At 44.1% G+C, this 16,385-nt stretch overlaps 1 protein-coding gene across 5 annotated transcripts in view; it reads left to right on the top strand.

Annotated features, from left to right (window-relative positions):
• The window catches only part of NTRK2 (neurotrophic receptor tyrosine kinase 2), a 414,769-nt gene that overhangs the window by 185,567 nt on the left and 212,817 nt on the right, over positions 1 to 16,385 (top strand). The gene's annotated exons all lie outside the window — the stretch shown is intronic.

Consider the following 16,385-nt stretch of genomic DNA (forward strand, 5'->3'; position numbering starts at 1 on the left):
GCACAATGATGATGTCCATGTGGTGTGGCACTGTTTGGGTGCCATGCCATGTGGACGTCATCATTGCATGCCCCGTATGGATGGGTGCATGCAACCATGGTGCCTGCACGAGGATTGTAGGTCTGGGTACGTGGGAACACCCAGTCCTACAAAACCCTAACATCAGCCCAGACTGGTGCAAAGCACTGATCTGTACTGGGTCTAACTGAAAGAAATAAATTGGAGTTGAAACTGCTATGGTTGCCTTAGTGCAGTGATGTCCAAACTCTGGCCCTGAAGTTTTGTTCAGCTACCAGAATCCTAGACCATTAGCCAAGATGGCTGAGGCTTCTGGAAGCTGAAGTCCAAAACACCTCAACGCCGACAGGGGGAGTGTATCCCTGTTAGTGCTTTTAGTGCCATGGTATCCTTCTGGAATGCCTGAGGCTTTTGGGAATTGGAGGCACTGTGCTGCAGTGGTGCCGGTCATATCTCTCAGGCAGGTCCTGGATGGTGGTGCTTGGGGATAGTAGCTCCTCAAAAAAGGAGCTGTTATATGGCATCCCACAAGGTGCCATTCTATCCCCAATGCTTTTTAACATTTACATGAAACTGCTGAGAGAGATCATCTGGAGACATGGGGCGGGGTGTTATCAATACACTGATGACATCCAAATATATTTCTCTATGCCTTCCAAAATAGCCTCAGCTAAAGATAAAGTGTCTCCTATGAATGAATTCCTGGAGGAGGTAATGGGCTAGATGAGGAAAAACAAATTGAAACTGAATCCAGACAAAACAGAAGTGCTTGCCATCAAGGGTCCTAATTTGGGAATGGAGGTGTGTCAGCCAGTTCTGGATGGGGTTACACTCCCCCTGAAGGACTGTGTTCACAGCTTGGGAGTGCTCCTGGATCTGTCTCTCCAAGTGTCAGCCCAGGTAGATGTGACGGTCAGGAATGCTTCCTATCAGCTTCGGCTGATAGCCAGCTTTGCTCCTTCCTAGATCTGGAGGACCTAAAGATAGTGCTGCACATGCTAGTAACCTCAAGGATGGACTTCTGCAATGCACTTTACATTGGGCTACCTTTGTGCCAAGTTCAGTTGGTTCAACATATGGCAGCCAGATTGGTTACAGAAACATCCAGGAGTGAATATACCACACCCATACTCAAATCACTCCATTGGCTGCCAGTTAGTTTCCGGGCAACGTACAAAATGTTGGTTTTGACTTTTTAAGCCCTACATGGTTTGGGTCCAATAACAACAACAACAACAACAACAACAACAACAACAACAACAACAGCAACTCATTTATTTATAGCCTGCCCAATCACAAGGAATCTGGGAGGGTTACAACAGTAAAAATACATGGAATACAATAAAATCCAAATTTAGTCCCTTCCCAACCTCCCTCCCAATACTAAAATTACAATTAAATGATCACAATTTAAAGACAGTTAAATACAGTCGGCCCTTCTTATACACGGATTCAAGCATACACAGTTTGAAAATGTTCCAAAAAATATATATAAATTTACCTTGATTTTCCATTTTTTCTAAGGGACACCATTTTTCTCTGTCATTATATTTAATGGGACTTGAGCATACACGGATTTTGTTATACACGGGGGATCTTGGAACCAAATACCAGCGTATAACAAGGGTCCACTGTACAGTAACTTTAAAAAGGGGAAATAATAGGTAGGCAACCTATGTAGATCATAGTATGCAGGGAGAGGAATTAATTTGGGAAGGCCTGAAGGAAGAGAGACGTCTTAAGAGCCTTCTTAAAGGCTGCAAGAGTGGAAATATGATGGATCTCCTCTGGCAGGTCATTCCATAGCTTCGGAGCAGCAGTAGAGAAGGCCCTCTGGGTTACTGAAATCAGCCTAGATTTTTTCAGCTGAAGTAGATTCTTTCCCGAGGACCTTAGTGTGCGGGACGGACAATATAGGAGAAGGTGATCCTTTAAGTATTCTGGTCCCAAGCCATGTAGGGTTTTAAAGGTAATAACAAACACCTTATACCTTATCTACAGGATCACCTTCTCCTGTACAATCCGCCCCAAACATTGAGGTCCTCTGGGGAGCAATTGCTGAAGCCTGCAATAATCCAACTGGCAGTGGTTACCCAGAGGAGCTTCTCATCAGCCGCCCCAAGACTGTGGAACGACCAGCCGGAAGAGATTCAACAGCTAAACCAGCTGTCGCAATATAAGACCCATTTGAAGACCCATCTCTTCTAGCAGGGCTACCCAGGCAGTTTTTAATTGTGACTTTTATACATGAATGCTATGTTTAATTATTGTTCTATGTTTTGTAATATAAATACTGAGTAGATCTCTTAATATGTGTATTTTATGTAGTGACTGTGTTTTAACTATGTTGTAACCTGCCTCGAGCTGTAAGGAGAGGCAGGTAAGAAAATAATAATAATAATAATAATAATAATAATAATTATTATTATTATTAATGTGAACGTGAATTGGGTGAAATTAAAGCAAGCAGGTTTGGTCGCGGCAATCAAAGTCTGAACATCTATATGCTGTCGAGTCACTCCATCAATTTGAAACAATCCAGCGCAAAAAATTGGTTTATTATGTAGTGTGAATGAGGCCATGGAGGACAGGTAGATGCACATCTATTGTAGCCTGGTGAAAAACAAAACAGGGCTCCTGTGTCTTTAACAAGCAGCTGTGTAAGAAGGAAATTCATCAGCCCTTGCTGGGCACAGAAGGAGCAAAAAAAGGAAAGGATCCGACTCTGGAAGGAAGCAAGGAAGCTTTGAGAAAACCTAACCCAAGGATACAGTGCAGTTCGGCGACTGGCCGCGGGGTGGCGCCAAAGCTCGCTGATGGCTGAAGGCACTGCGGTGGATTTTCCTGCTCCCTTTTTAAATTACTGCGGAGAAGAAGAAGAGGAGGAGGAGGAGGGAAAGGGAGGAGGAGGAGGAAGAAGGGGACCAGCCGCCCCTGGAATGACAGATTCCACGACAACTTGTTCTAATGTCACCCATCCGTCACACACTTCCCCGAGCCTTCAAACTAGGACCATTTAAAAATGATCAGAAGGCAATCTCAATGTCCTCATTGGCGACCGCTTTCTCTCTTGTCTTCATCCTTCCTTCTATTTATGCATGTGTTTGTGTGTCAGAGAAACAACACACGCGTATGAGAGACACAACGGGAGGTGCGTGTTTATATGGCTAAGGGGGAAAGACACACACACAGAGACACACAATCAGGTGTGTCGGCTTTTCCCTTCCCTTCCATCCCTAAATCCCGCCAATTCTTCTCCGAGGCACCGAAAGACCCGCAATGGCCCATGACTGCAGTGTGTGTGTGTGTTTCCGACTGGGTGGGAAGAGAGCCACCTCCGCACTGCAGAAATAATGCGCTCTGAGACCGCTTTAACAGCCCTGGCTCCAGGTTAATGGGATTCTTGTGAGAGGTTTAGCTTTTCCTGCCACGACAAACTGCGCATCCCTGGGCTTCGAAACCCGAAAGCCTCCTTTTCTCACAGGTTGTTCTCTCAGCCTTCGGCTCCTCAAAATGGGGAGGAAAGGGCCCCCTCACGTCCCGCTCCCGCCTTTATTTCTTCATGTAGGTGTTTAAAGCAAGGCTGCTCCGCTTCAAGGAGGCCATGGGCCTTTCCTTGAGGGGAAAAGGCAAAAAAGAAATGAGAGGCTGGCCCCTTTCTCTGGAATAAATTCTCCCAGAACACGGCCGCAGAACTTCTATGAAAAGGAGAATATCCAAAGGGATCTGGCCGCGTGGAGGAGGTCGGGGGAAGGCTAAGGGGAAGCTCCTGCTGGCCATTGCTTTCCTTCAGGCAGCCTCAAAGGTGCTGCAACAAGCTCTCTCTAGGTATAAAAACAAGGGGACATGGCGGGGAAAGAAGGGGCGGCTGTGGGGTTAGTCTCCTCAGGGGGATAAAAAAAGAGGAGGGTTGAGGAGAGAGTGGAGGAGGGTCCAAATAACCCCCCCCCCCAAGCCACAACCCCAAACCCCAAACAGGGAGGCTGAGGAGAAGGGGGGGGGGGTCCATTGCTCCTCTCCTTCTTGCCTCCCCTCAGATTCCTGTGTGACTCTCTCTCTCTCTCTGGTTTTGCCCGCCTCCTCTTTCAGGCTGTGTGTGTGTGTGTGTGTGTGTGTTTTGTTCGGGGTGTGTGTGTGTGTAGGTGGGGGGGTCATCATCATTATTCGGTGGAGTTTTCTGGCCCTCCTTGCGTCAGGCTCACGTCACTTTTGCCGGCGGCAGCCCCTGGCTTTGGGGCTGGGAGGAAGAAGCAAGCCAGCGGCGGCGGCGGCGGCGGCGGCGGCAGCAGCTCGGGGCGCTTTCTGCTCATCCCTGGCCAGCGGAGGAGGAGGAGGAGGCTGGTGGGGAAGAAGGAGAAGAAGGCGGCGGCGGCGGGTGGAGGGTAGGTATGGAGGCATGGAGGCAGGAGGGAGCCGAGGAGGGGAGGAAGGGGCGTCCTTGGCCCCCCTCCTCCTTGGTCCTCTGCCTTCTTCATCCCTGCGGGGGCGGCGGAGAGAGAGAGAAGGGAGCCGGGCAGGAGGAGCACTGAGGCTTGCACAAGGTGGGAGGCAAGCGGTCACCTGGCGGGGAATGGAGGAGGAGGAGGAGGAATAGAGCTGGGAACACATCCTCCTCCTCATCATCATCACATTATCATCATCATCCTCATCGTTATCCTTATTATTGTTATTCTCATCACCGCCAGCCTCCTCTCCGCCGACATCCTTCAGGCAGGTCCCCGAGCCCTAGTCCTCTGGCGAGGGAGAGGGAGGGGGCATCATGGTAGCGCTGCTCTCCGGCGCCCCCTCTCTGTAGGGCGGGAAGCGGCCTCCGGCACTCGAGGGAAGAGGAAGGAGGAGGAGGAGGAGGAAGAAGGGACCTTGGGGGTGGTTCTAGGGCAGACCTTCCTTGGAGAAGCTGGAGGTGGTGGGGTGACCGAGGCAGAGCCTTCCTTGGAGGTGGTCCTGGGGGGGTGGTGGGGGGGGGTTTGGGGGCAGGGCCTTCCTTGGGGGGGGGGGGGGGGGGGGGGGGGGTTGTGGTGGTCCCTCTCTCCTTCCCTGACTGGGCCTCTCCCTCCCTCCCTCCCTCTCTTCTTTTCCAGCCTCCGAAGGTCTTCTCCTTCTTCTTCTGCGCCAGGAGGGCTTTGCACCGGCGGAGCGGAGTCGGAAGGCAGCCGCTGAGAGGGAGGGAGGGAGGGAGGGACACATATTGAGAGATCTAGAGCGAGAGGAGGAGGAGGAGGAGGCGAGAGCGCAGGCGAGGGATGCTCGGCTGCCCCCAGTGAGCGCCGGAGGTCGGGCCCGGAGGCGCTGGGAAGGCAAGGAGAGCCGGAGAGCAAGCCCCGCCGCCAGCATGGGTCCCTGGCCGAGGACGTGGTGGCGGCGGAGAAGGCGGCCGGAGGAGGAAGAGCAAGAGGAGCAAGAAGAAGAGGAGGAGGAGGAGGAGGCACAGGGCCCGCTGATGCTGCTGCTGTTGCTGCTGCATGTGCTGCCGAGGCTCCGAGGCGCTCCTCCGTTTGGGTCTCTCGGCCGCTCTCCCTCCCGGCCTGCGCCTGGCCCGGGGCCCCGGAGCCTTTGGTGGCTGGTGTGCCTGGGCGCCTGGCGGGGTCTGCTGGCCTCGGCCTCGGCCTGCCCGGCCCCCTGCACCTGCAGCAGCCCCGAGCGGATCTGGTGCAACGAGACCACGGCCACGACGCCCAGCCTCCGCTCCTTCCCGGTGCTGGGCAAGCGCAGCGAGAGGGAGAGGGTCACCGACATGTGAGTAAGCCATGGGCAAACCCCACAGGAACAGACTCAACCAATAACACCCCCCCACACACCCACACCCCCCCCCCTGGGGCTGGCTTTCTGTCTAATCCCCCCCCCCCCCCCCCCCCCCCCCCCATGTACTCCATGTGTGAATTTCGGCCGTTTCCGATTCATGGGGACTCGAATAAGGCCAAGTTTCCTGGGTTTGCCATTGCCATCCTCTGAGGCTGAGAGAATTCAAAGAGAGTTTATCACACTGGTGGGGCTAATTTCGGCATTAAGGGGAGATTAAAGCGCATTTAAAGCATCCCCCAAATAAAGCAAAAATGGTGAGTCCTCACATGCAATCACACAAATAAAGTGGTTTCAGAAATGCATTGCCACTGAAATCCCAAAAGTAAAAAAGATGCACATCAATGCTTCTTTGTGACCACTTTAATGGCAGGTTTTGTGCGAAATAATCTTGTGTAATTACAGTTTTCCCAGGATATTTGTTGGACAAACTCCTAGCTAGCCAGGTTAGTCTGGGAAATCCGTGTGCAAAGGGATTATCATCATGCATTATCTTTATCAAAGGGATCTTGCAGCACCTTTGAGAGTAACATGTTGGTAGCATGAGTTTTTGGAGACTTTGGTTCCTCAGATGAATGTGGCTGAGAGTCTGTGACTTGCCCAAGTGGGTTTCCATGGCTGAGCATGGATTCAAACCTTGGTTTCCAGAGCCATATCCCAAAACTCAAACCAGGCTGGTTTAAGTCTCTCATCTCTGTATCTAGATGCTTGTGTGGTTAAAAATATCAACTCTGTGAGGCACTCCTTTTAAAACATTTATCATACATATATATTTCTAGCAAATATAAATCATCCAGGGTGTTAGCTCCTTGGCAGGAGGATATTCCTTTTATTTTAACAAACGCATAGGTCGCATAAATTGTCACGCGGATTCATTTGTTGTCGCTGGAGAAAAACCTTAACTCATGCGTTGCAGGATGCAGAAGGAGCATGCTAAAGATGCATACAGTAAAAAAAGAAAGAAAAGAAATCTTTTTCATAGAAACAAAGCTATAAAACAAGAATCCAAATGTCTCTATTCATATCTGCCATCAGCTTTTTATAGTTAAATGTCCTCCTACAACATTTATGGCCCCTCTTGAGGAGAGAGCCACAGGGAGAACAGCTACTATTTGGGTGCTGATATGTGACAGGCCAAGGTAGCAAAAGCAGAGATGAGGAAGGCATCGGGTTCTGAGCTGTTTACCTCTGGGATGATAAGGAGATATCATTTAAATAACAACAACAACAACAACCCACCTCATTCCTTTTGGTCTGTATTTGTGAGTCTTTGAGCTTCACCAAAATATTTCAGCCCATGTCTGTGTATTGTGTGTGTGTGTGTGTGTGTGTGTGTGTGCAAATAACACAAGCGATAGGCAAACAGATTCTTCCTAAGGAGATCCTGAGATGTTTTGAAAGGGATGTGTAAGAGGAGACGGTCTCTGTATAGCAATGCGCTGGCTTGGAAAGGAACACGCTGGAAGCATAAAAGCCAGGGCTGATCTAATTTAGATTTGACTTTCCCCAAGATATAATTCTGAGAGCATTTAGCTTATAAATCTTAATTGCCCACGGCCCAATTTCCTGGGAATAGTCACTAGATGATAAAGCAATACAGCACAGAGATGGGTGTTGGTTTTAGTGCAGGGCTAGTGTTCGGTTACAAACCTGCCGTCAGACTTTGCCAGGGTGAGGCTGGGCAACTTTGACTTTCCTGCTTATCATTGGCTGTTCACCCAAAAAATGCTTTGGTTCCACAAATAAGGGGGAAATATGGCAAATAAGGACAAGTGCAAGGGAGCTAGCTGTATGTGGCAGGCATCCCCCTTCTAACACTATACTACTAGAAGCCTTTGGGGTTCTCTTTATTTTTACAGCTTGGGAATGTCTGAGGGGTTCCTACATCCTTTACAGATCTATTATTTTAACAATTTTTGTTTTCTATGCCTAAATTGCATAGTTTATCATCACTTGTTAATATCTGTGTTCTTAAGATTCTGTTTCTTGCTCACAGATTGCAAGGAATTGGGTATATGTTAGCATTAGTAAGGAATGGCTGAATTTCCCTTCTGATGTAATAGACAACTAGATGTTTTTAGTGTTATACAGATTTGGCGAGGATAGGATAGGATGTTCAGACAGATCTATCCCTAAATCTTTTTCTACATCTGATCCTTGAGGAGAACACTTGAAGGTACAACAGTGGTATTCAAGGGAATGATAGCACAGAAGGACCTCCTCTCTCCTCCAATTGACCTAGGACAGTCACTGATCTATATTGGATTTGTCAGATGATGATCATCAGTCCACTCAGTCGAAATGAATTCAAGAAAATCTACCCAGTTATTTTCTTGTATTTGGCTTTAAGAGGGCATCAGAGATGTTCTACTCCTCTTCTAACACTGTAGTATCCAGTCTGCAGTTAGCGTACACATTTTGGATGGCGGCATGCGAGACTCTCCACATGCTCATTTGATAAACACAAAGCTGGTGCTGAATGAAGGTGGAGTGTAGAGAAAGGGTCAAGAAGGTAGAGTTTAAGGGAGGGGCAAGTTCAAAACACCTAAGACAGTCCTATGTAGGTCTTAGTGTGGTGATGTTTAACAAAGGCTGCATCCACACTGGAGAAATAGCCCAGTTTGGCACCGTTTTAAATGTGTCTTGGCTCAAGGCTGTGGAATTCTGGGAGTTGGAGTTTGTTGTGGGGCCCGGAGCGGGGACCCCACAACAAACTCCATCTCCCAGAATTCCATAGCCTTGAGCCAGAAAAGAGTTAAAGCAGTGCTAAACCAGGTTATTACTTCTAGTGTGGATGCAGCCAAAATGTCATTTTTTAACAGATTACAGCCACAGGATTATTTTAATTGCTGTTAAAACTGTTAATTGTACCTCGATATTATTAACTTCTCCTTTTGTATCTCATGTTTAATCAGCCCAGGGATCATGTTTTCTGAAACAGGTACTTGAGGAAGGTCAGATGTAATCATAAAAGTAGGAGCTGTATAAGAGCATTAATACAGCCTATCCTTTGCTGCATAGTTATGGGCGGAATATTTAGTATACAAGGTTGCACTTAAGAGGGACGCCGAGTGTTGTTTTTACAGCCCTTTTTAAACTGAAAAAGTCGATTACAGACAAGTTAATTCTTTGCTTTGGAGTGCCTTTAAGCAGCTTATTGTAGTTTTTCTGCAGCATTTTCCTGTGTATGCCACAAGGAGATGTTATTTTCTTGGACATTGTTTGAAGGGTCCCTTATTTTGTAGCTCTTTGCTTGACAGTAAAAAGAATGCATGATCAGCCTGTGATAGTGACTGTCTGTGTTGATGTGTTTTAGTTAATTGTTAAGATAAGTGACATTGATTTGACATCAAATGCTTTCACAGAACTAATCAAGCATCCTTACTAAAACCACCCTGTTTTATGCTCTTTGGATATTTTTCTCTAATCTGAAGGGAAACTATAGATCTTTTATATAGTTAGATTGATATCCTCTTTGCATTTCTGAAATGTGTTAGTGATACTCGTCCCCTCTAAGTTACTCTCATTTAAACATTTAATTTTGATGACTCTCTAGACCACGGACTGCTCTTTTTTGCCTATGACATGGTTTGCTAGGTCTTCTCATAGAAAGATGGCTGATTTCCCAGGGGAACCTTATGCACAAATTTCAGATATGAAGCACTGAAGTGGGCCTTGGTGCTAAAAAGATGAATTGTCGAAGGCTGTTCATTAACACTCAGTGTTAATTAAGCAGACAATTGCTTTTTGTACAATGTCTGTGTGCCACCTACACCTTAATTAAACAAATTGTGGTTGTGCTGCATAGAAAATTGTGTAAAGACATGTAATAAGAATGATGCCAGTGTCATCTGTTTTACAGTAGCTCACTAACTTATAAAAATATCAGAGTCTATTTTTTCAACTCATTCTTTTATCTTCCCATAACTTGCATTATCACTGTAAGCTGGTGGAGTTTCTCATGCTTTTGGTGAGGCTGTTTGCTTATGGCGATAGTATTTTTCTTTAAAACAGTGCTGGAGATTGATGCCATGTTTTATTGCCTGCATTTTCATCTGATTCGCGTGGCTTTTTTACACCTAATTTTTAAAGAATTAATCCTCTTTTTAAAATGTTTTTGTTTGGAATCACTGGTAGACAGATGATAAATCAGCACCTTTAATAAATAGCATTCAATCCAAGCTCATTTAGGGTCCAAGCAAGTGTACTTAGTGGGTTTAGGGAAAGTTCAAGGTCTTGCTAATAGAGTTGATGGAAAAGTTTCAGTGCATTTAGACATTAAGGGAGAATACACTATCTATCTGCACAGGTGGGGGGAGCCAAGAAGAGTTTTAGATTCGGTCATAATAATGAGTTTGGTAGATAGTTGTAAATTTGCAGAGTATGAAGTCTTGTATGGGATATATAGGATGCTACAGCATTATCTATGCCAAATGCTAAAATAAAATTCCCTTTCCTCACAAAATTAAACTGGAACTCTTTAGAGGGAGAAAAATCCATTGCCTTTACATTGTTTGGTTTGAGTTTGGACTGATTGTTCTGGATAGGAAATGGAAGATATTTTTACTCACTGAGTTTTGCAACATCATTAAAAAAAGAAAACACATGTTTTGATCTCCTAGAGAATTAAGAGTGGCTTGTCAGTTTGTGTTCCTTTGAATATAATGAGGTTATGCTTGATTCTGTTCCATGGGGCCTGGTGTGGACTTGGAAAACTTTTATGTGTGTATAACAAAGTACTACACTTACTGCTTCTTAATAGACCATCATCTGCTTCTGGCATGATTGTTTCAGGTTATTGACTGCACAAATATTCCAGTCTTTGCACACGTCCAGAGAAACTAATGCAAACTTTGGATAGCTGCAGTTTGTATTGTGGGCTGAGGAAGGTTTGACATGCTTATCTCAGAGAGGCAGAATGCAGAACCTACATAAAGGTATTCTGAAATGAAATGAAATGTTTTCAGGACAGAATTTCTAGAGCTGAAATATTAATAAGAAATCCAGCGAGCCACTTAAAGATCCTTTATTAAAGTAAGTCTAAATCAACTTGACTGCAGTTAACAACAAAAGCACTAGAATAATGGGAGTATAAGCTGTCCATACCTTATCATATCAAATATCATATCAAATATATTAGCTTGAATTCTATAATTTGAGCCAACTAGAATATTCCCATTGAATAAATGGGATTTACCTATATGTTGACTCACCATTCCACAATTGATTCAATGAGTTTGTTGTAGCTGAGAAAAACCAATAAGATGCAGATCACTGTAGCTAAGTTTAGCTGTTCTTAGGTCAAAGAATTGCTACAGTGATTTGTAACTATTGAGATGATCAAAGTTTAAAATTAAATGTGCTATTTCAGGATGTGTGTGACAGGCCAGAAAAAAGTTGGCAACTTTTCAACTACTCCACAGTGGCCCTGAAAGACACTGTGTATATTACGTGTGTGTGTGTGTGTGTGTGTAAAAACCACAAAACAAATTTGTAATGTGCTTATATAAACCACTTTAGACTTTTTAATAACGAATGCACAAAATGCAATTTAAAGAATAAATTATTTAGTGAGATTGGTAAGCTTACACTGTGAGAGTCTGAAGCTTTGTCTTGTTAATATCTTGGGACTCTTCCATGCTTTACTCATTATATACTTTGTGTAATACAGTAGAAGACTGTATGAACAATGACTATTCTTTTGTCTGATTTTTCTTTAATGTCTGTAGAAAATATTGCTGAGGCTGAATGGATCCTCTCTTGGAGAGGACAGTTTGTATTAAAACAGAGATGGGAATTACGTGGCCATCTAGATGCAGCTCATGGTGATGAACTCTGGAAATGGCAGTCCAACAATATCTGGATGGCCACATGACTCCCACACATGGACCAGAGGATACTTCTTTAGTGAGATGGCACACTCAGTTCGCTGGTGAGCCTTACTAGATTGTCATTATTCATGCAGGCATTTTTATCCCACCACATTATACCTCTCTCAAATACTGCATGATGAATGGCTTTCTAAGAATGTTTAATAGGACAGTTCATTCCTCTTAAAAACTAGCCAAGTTGGTGTAAAGTAAGTACAAAAGAGCTAAGGAAGAACACTTTTGGAATGGTGTACAGGTTGAAAACTGATAATGTGCAATTGGAAAAATGGGATGGAACTGAATGCATTGTTTATTAAGCACTGAAATGACAGTATTTATCAGCCACTCTTCATGAAAACAGAAGCTTAGTTTTGGAGAGATACCAACCTGGTAGTTTACATGCCAATGTGACCCTATTCTTTTGATGAGGCAGGAAAAGAAGAAGAAGATGGCTCTTGCACTGGTGTGTCACTGAGCTGGGAATTACATAGATGTATGAGCCATTGCATTGTTTTGTTAGTTAAATGAACAAATGCAGCGTCGTAGAACAATTCTTGCTATATAGTAGATAAGAGCTGCTGATTCCTCAGGAATAAAGCATGCTTTGTGCTTGTTTGGCTTTTTAAAAACAAATAGTGTGGGGAAATAGGTGGAGTTGGAATTTCTGCTTTAAAAACATGGGGAAAGGGGGAAAGCAGATGCCAAAGCAACGTCCAGGCAAGTTATAGCAGGCAGTGCTGTTCCTAGTAATGTGCTGGAAAAAAACTCATGCTAAATCAGTGCCTTGGTTAATATGGCACCCTACCAGCCTTTAATCTATTTTTATATGGGATGGATGATGTTTAGTGTTTTCCTGAGAACAGCTGAATCCCAGTAGAGAAGGAATACAGCAGTTTTCTGAGGCATTTAGCATAGTGCATAATAATTCTTCCAATATGAAGTATGAAAGCCAGAGCCTTTAAATAAACTCTTATTTGTTTAATACTTGATTGAATGTGTTATCTTAGAAACTTAAACGAGTAAATATTTATTATATAAAGCCTGCTACCTCTACACAATTTATCTTCCTTTGCAAGAGGAACATTATGGTTTAGAAACATTTAAAAGAAATCGGAGCCAATATAGAACAGAGAAAAGTGTGTCCTAAACACATCTGATTTCATGCCAAGCAAGCACAGAAGCTTCAGTAATTGATTGTTAACCAGGGATAATTTTGCTTGCCGTCTTGGGCCACTCATGAGTCAATTTATTTATACTCTGCCATTTACTCATCAATGGGCCTCAAAGTGGCTTTTTCAATGTGTTTATCTGTAGAATAAGGGCAGGGGTCGGCAACCTACGGCCTGCGGGCCGGATCTGGCCCGGTGAGGCCTTGGGACCGGCCCCAGCCCGGTCCTGCCACCGATTGCCGCCCCCGGCACAGCTTCCGTGCCGCTCCGGGCACCATTTTGAGTTCGGCCCCCCCCAGTTGTCTGAGGGACAGCAACCTGGCCCCCGGCTCAAAAAGGTTGCCTACCCCTGGTCTAGGGCTTGGAAACATTACTATTCTGGACAAAGCTCTCAGAGAGCCCCAGCCTGTATGGTCACTGCCCATGCTGGTTTGGGATTATGGAACTATAGTCCTAGCAAGTTGCTTTTTCAAAGTTCTAAAATGACTAGTACTGGACTCTAACTGGGCTTACTGTTAGTGCCATGGGAACTATTCCTTTTGGAGAGATCATGTGATATCTGGGCATAAATATATAGTTCTAATTGTGTGGTTTCATACTATTGAGGAGATAGAAAGTCTTGTGTGCTTGTCCACACTCACATGCTCTCAATAGTAATGTAGCATCTTTTGTGGAGAAATATCTCTTATGGCTCTAGTTGTAAGTAGGAAAGGAAGTTTAAACCTTATTGTTTCAAAATGGGTCCAACGTGAGGGTCTGTGCAGAACAGCAACAAGCTTGGGTAGTGACAAAGCTGATAAGACTGGAGCCACTTAGAAAGACATATATCCAGGTAAATCCCAAAATCTATAGCAGAGCTTTGAAATTTCACCCTTAAATACTAGAACTCTCAGGATCCCCAGGCATCCTAACTATTTTGGTTAGATGATTCTTGGAGTTGTTGCCCAGAAATAAATTTTCTAAGCTCTGTTTTACTGAAGTATGAGAATCTTTTGATTCTGAATTTCTACTGCCTTTTGATAGTGACAATATTTGCTGCCCTAATCACACCTGATCTTATCTGATATTTTAAGCTAAGCAGGGCTGGGTCTGGTTAGTAACTGGATGGGAGATGACATGGAAATAACAGGCTTTTCCTGGTAGGTCTAGAAAGAATCCTTCCTCAAGGGCTGCAAAGCCCTTGCTGCTGCTCTCTTTCTACAGCTATAAATAGGTCTCCATGGTTATGGGAATAGAAAGATACTATTGGAAAAAAACAAGATTTTTGAGAATCTTTACTAGGTGTCAGATACAGTGTCAGGTTTTATGTCCATAGAAAAAGACAAGGTGGCACAACCTCAGCCACATGATAAATGACTGCTTAAAAGGGAACTTGATCCTGTTTTAAAAGAGAAATCTTGCTGACATCTGTAACAGGGGATTTACAGAAGGGCAGGAGGGTCAGGATGTAGAGTTTTGCAGATTCCTTGCTTATTGATAATAACACAGGATGCTGTGCCCACCCTCCAGCACACTTTAGTTCCTAGTTGAAAAACAACCCACAACTGAATGCGGGATTAAATGTTTCATATTTGTTTCTCATATTTATTGCATATTTGTTTTTCTCTTTCATGATTACTCTGAGGGATTTGAAAGCCCTGTGCTGAATCATAGTTTTGGGCACAAACCCTTTCACATGTACACATGCAGCAGTGAGGAGATTGGGAAGGCTGTCTTGGGTCCCACAGTGAATCACTGATATCTGGCTTGGAACAGAGAATATAGTTATTTCTCTTCTCCATCATGAACAAGCTGCATTCTCATATGGTTACGAATACGATCCATGTTTACTGATGAGTAAGCAGCCAACGTGGTCTGACCTAGGAGAATTCTACAGAGCCTAGTTTAAAAAATCAAAGGATATGACCTTGAGTCTGCCTACTTGAGATCATTTACAGAGTAGTAACAGACTTTCAGTATTCCTATGGCCATGCTTTATGGTGTAAGCTTGTGTATCTGAAGCAGATAGTATTTGAATCTAGGTTGTGCTTTTAATGCCCCTTCTGGTACTATGTAATCTGCCTTGATTCCGCAAGGAAAAGGCAGAATATAAATAAATTGTATTATTATTATTATTATTACTAGTGCACATGACTCTTACACTTGGGATGAGAAAGCAAAAAACTTTTCTGATGCTGAACCAATGCTTGCTGTTTCCCCTTAAATTTCTAAAAGTATTGACTTGGTTTGCTATTTAATTTTTATTTACACACAAGTTTCCTTCTATGGGGCTGCCCTGCCATTAGGCAGAGTGCATCGTCCACTTAGGCAACAGATTCTGGGTGTCATGAAAAGGCAATGAATTGTTATTCAATTTGTTATTTTACTGGTGAAAAAAGCTTGTGGGATTTTCTGTCTCATGTACCTTGACTGAAGTGAGTGGGGAGAAGAGTTTGCTGCTTAGGAGTTTATCACACAGGAGGAATTTCTCTTAATTTCGAATGAAAAGAAAGTGGGGCCAGAACAAGTTCAGCGAATTTATGTGAATTCGAATTGTGTTCAAACTGACTTCCCATTGCCTGAAAAAAGCTTGCCATTGCCCAAAATTGCACGTGATTATCTCTCACGCAATAATGTGAAACCCCATGATTGCATTCGGACTGACTTCCCATTGCTGGAAATTGTGTGTGGTAGTCTATCATGCAATAACGTTAAACCCCATGATTGCATTTGGATTGTCATTGGATTATACTTCCAATTTCCCTGGTCTGATAAACTCCTTAGAAAAAATTGGGATATCATTATACTCCCCTCCTCTAGTTTTCTGACATTTTTAGGAGGCTTGTGATGAAAGGAAAGAATCTGTTTCATTTGCATGACAGTTTCCTTATAATTTTTAAAAACATATTCCAATCCACAATGTTAGAGAATTAATAGTGAGCTTGTCATCCAAGCTCTTTGTTAGATAGCCTTGAGAGAGGTGATTTCATACCCAGTTTGGAGATGTGGGAGATGGCGGCAGGTACACCTGTTGTTCCTCTGCTTATCATGTTGGCGCCTAAGGTTCCAGGTCATTGCTTGAACAAAGGGATTGTCACTCCCATTCTCTAATATTGTCAGTACTCACTCCACAACTGATGGACTTCAGTAAGTATAGTGATTGTTTTAATTATCTCAATCTATTCTTATGATTACGACCAGACAGGGTTCCTTTGATAAATTCCTGATGGGTTGCACACTAACTGAGAAAAAAAGGATAGTGGATTTGGCATTGTGTCACATCAAAGCTAAAAGTCTGCGACAACCTCCTCTTGGTCTTACTTGGAAATTATTTCTCAATACTTTAATGTTTCCTAACTCTCTTTAGTTACTGCTCCAGGACAAGTAGTATTAGCTATCCCAGGCAGTTTACTAGATGGTACTGGCCATCACCCTGCTTGATCATGGGCAACGAGCATGGCTGGATGGCACTCAAGGTATGCTGTGGATCTGTATAGCATTCACCATGATTGACACACTGGGTTGTCAGAGCTGTTTGTGCACACTTTTT

This window comes from Sceloporus undulatus, chromosome 2 (assembly GCF_019175285.1).
Source record: "Sceloporus undulatus isolate JIND9_A2432 ecotype Alabama chromosome 2, SceUnd_v1.1, whole genome shotgun sequence".
NCBI classification, from domain to species: Eukaryota; Metazoa; Chordata; class Lepidosauria; order Squamata; family Phrynosomatidae; genus Sceloporus; species Sceloporus undulatus.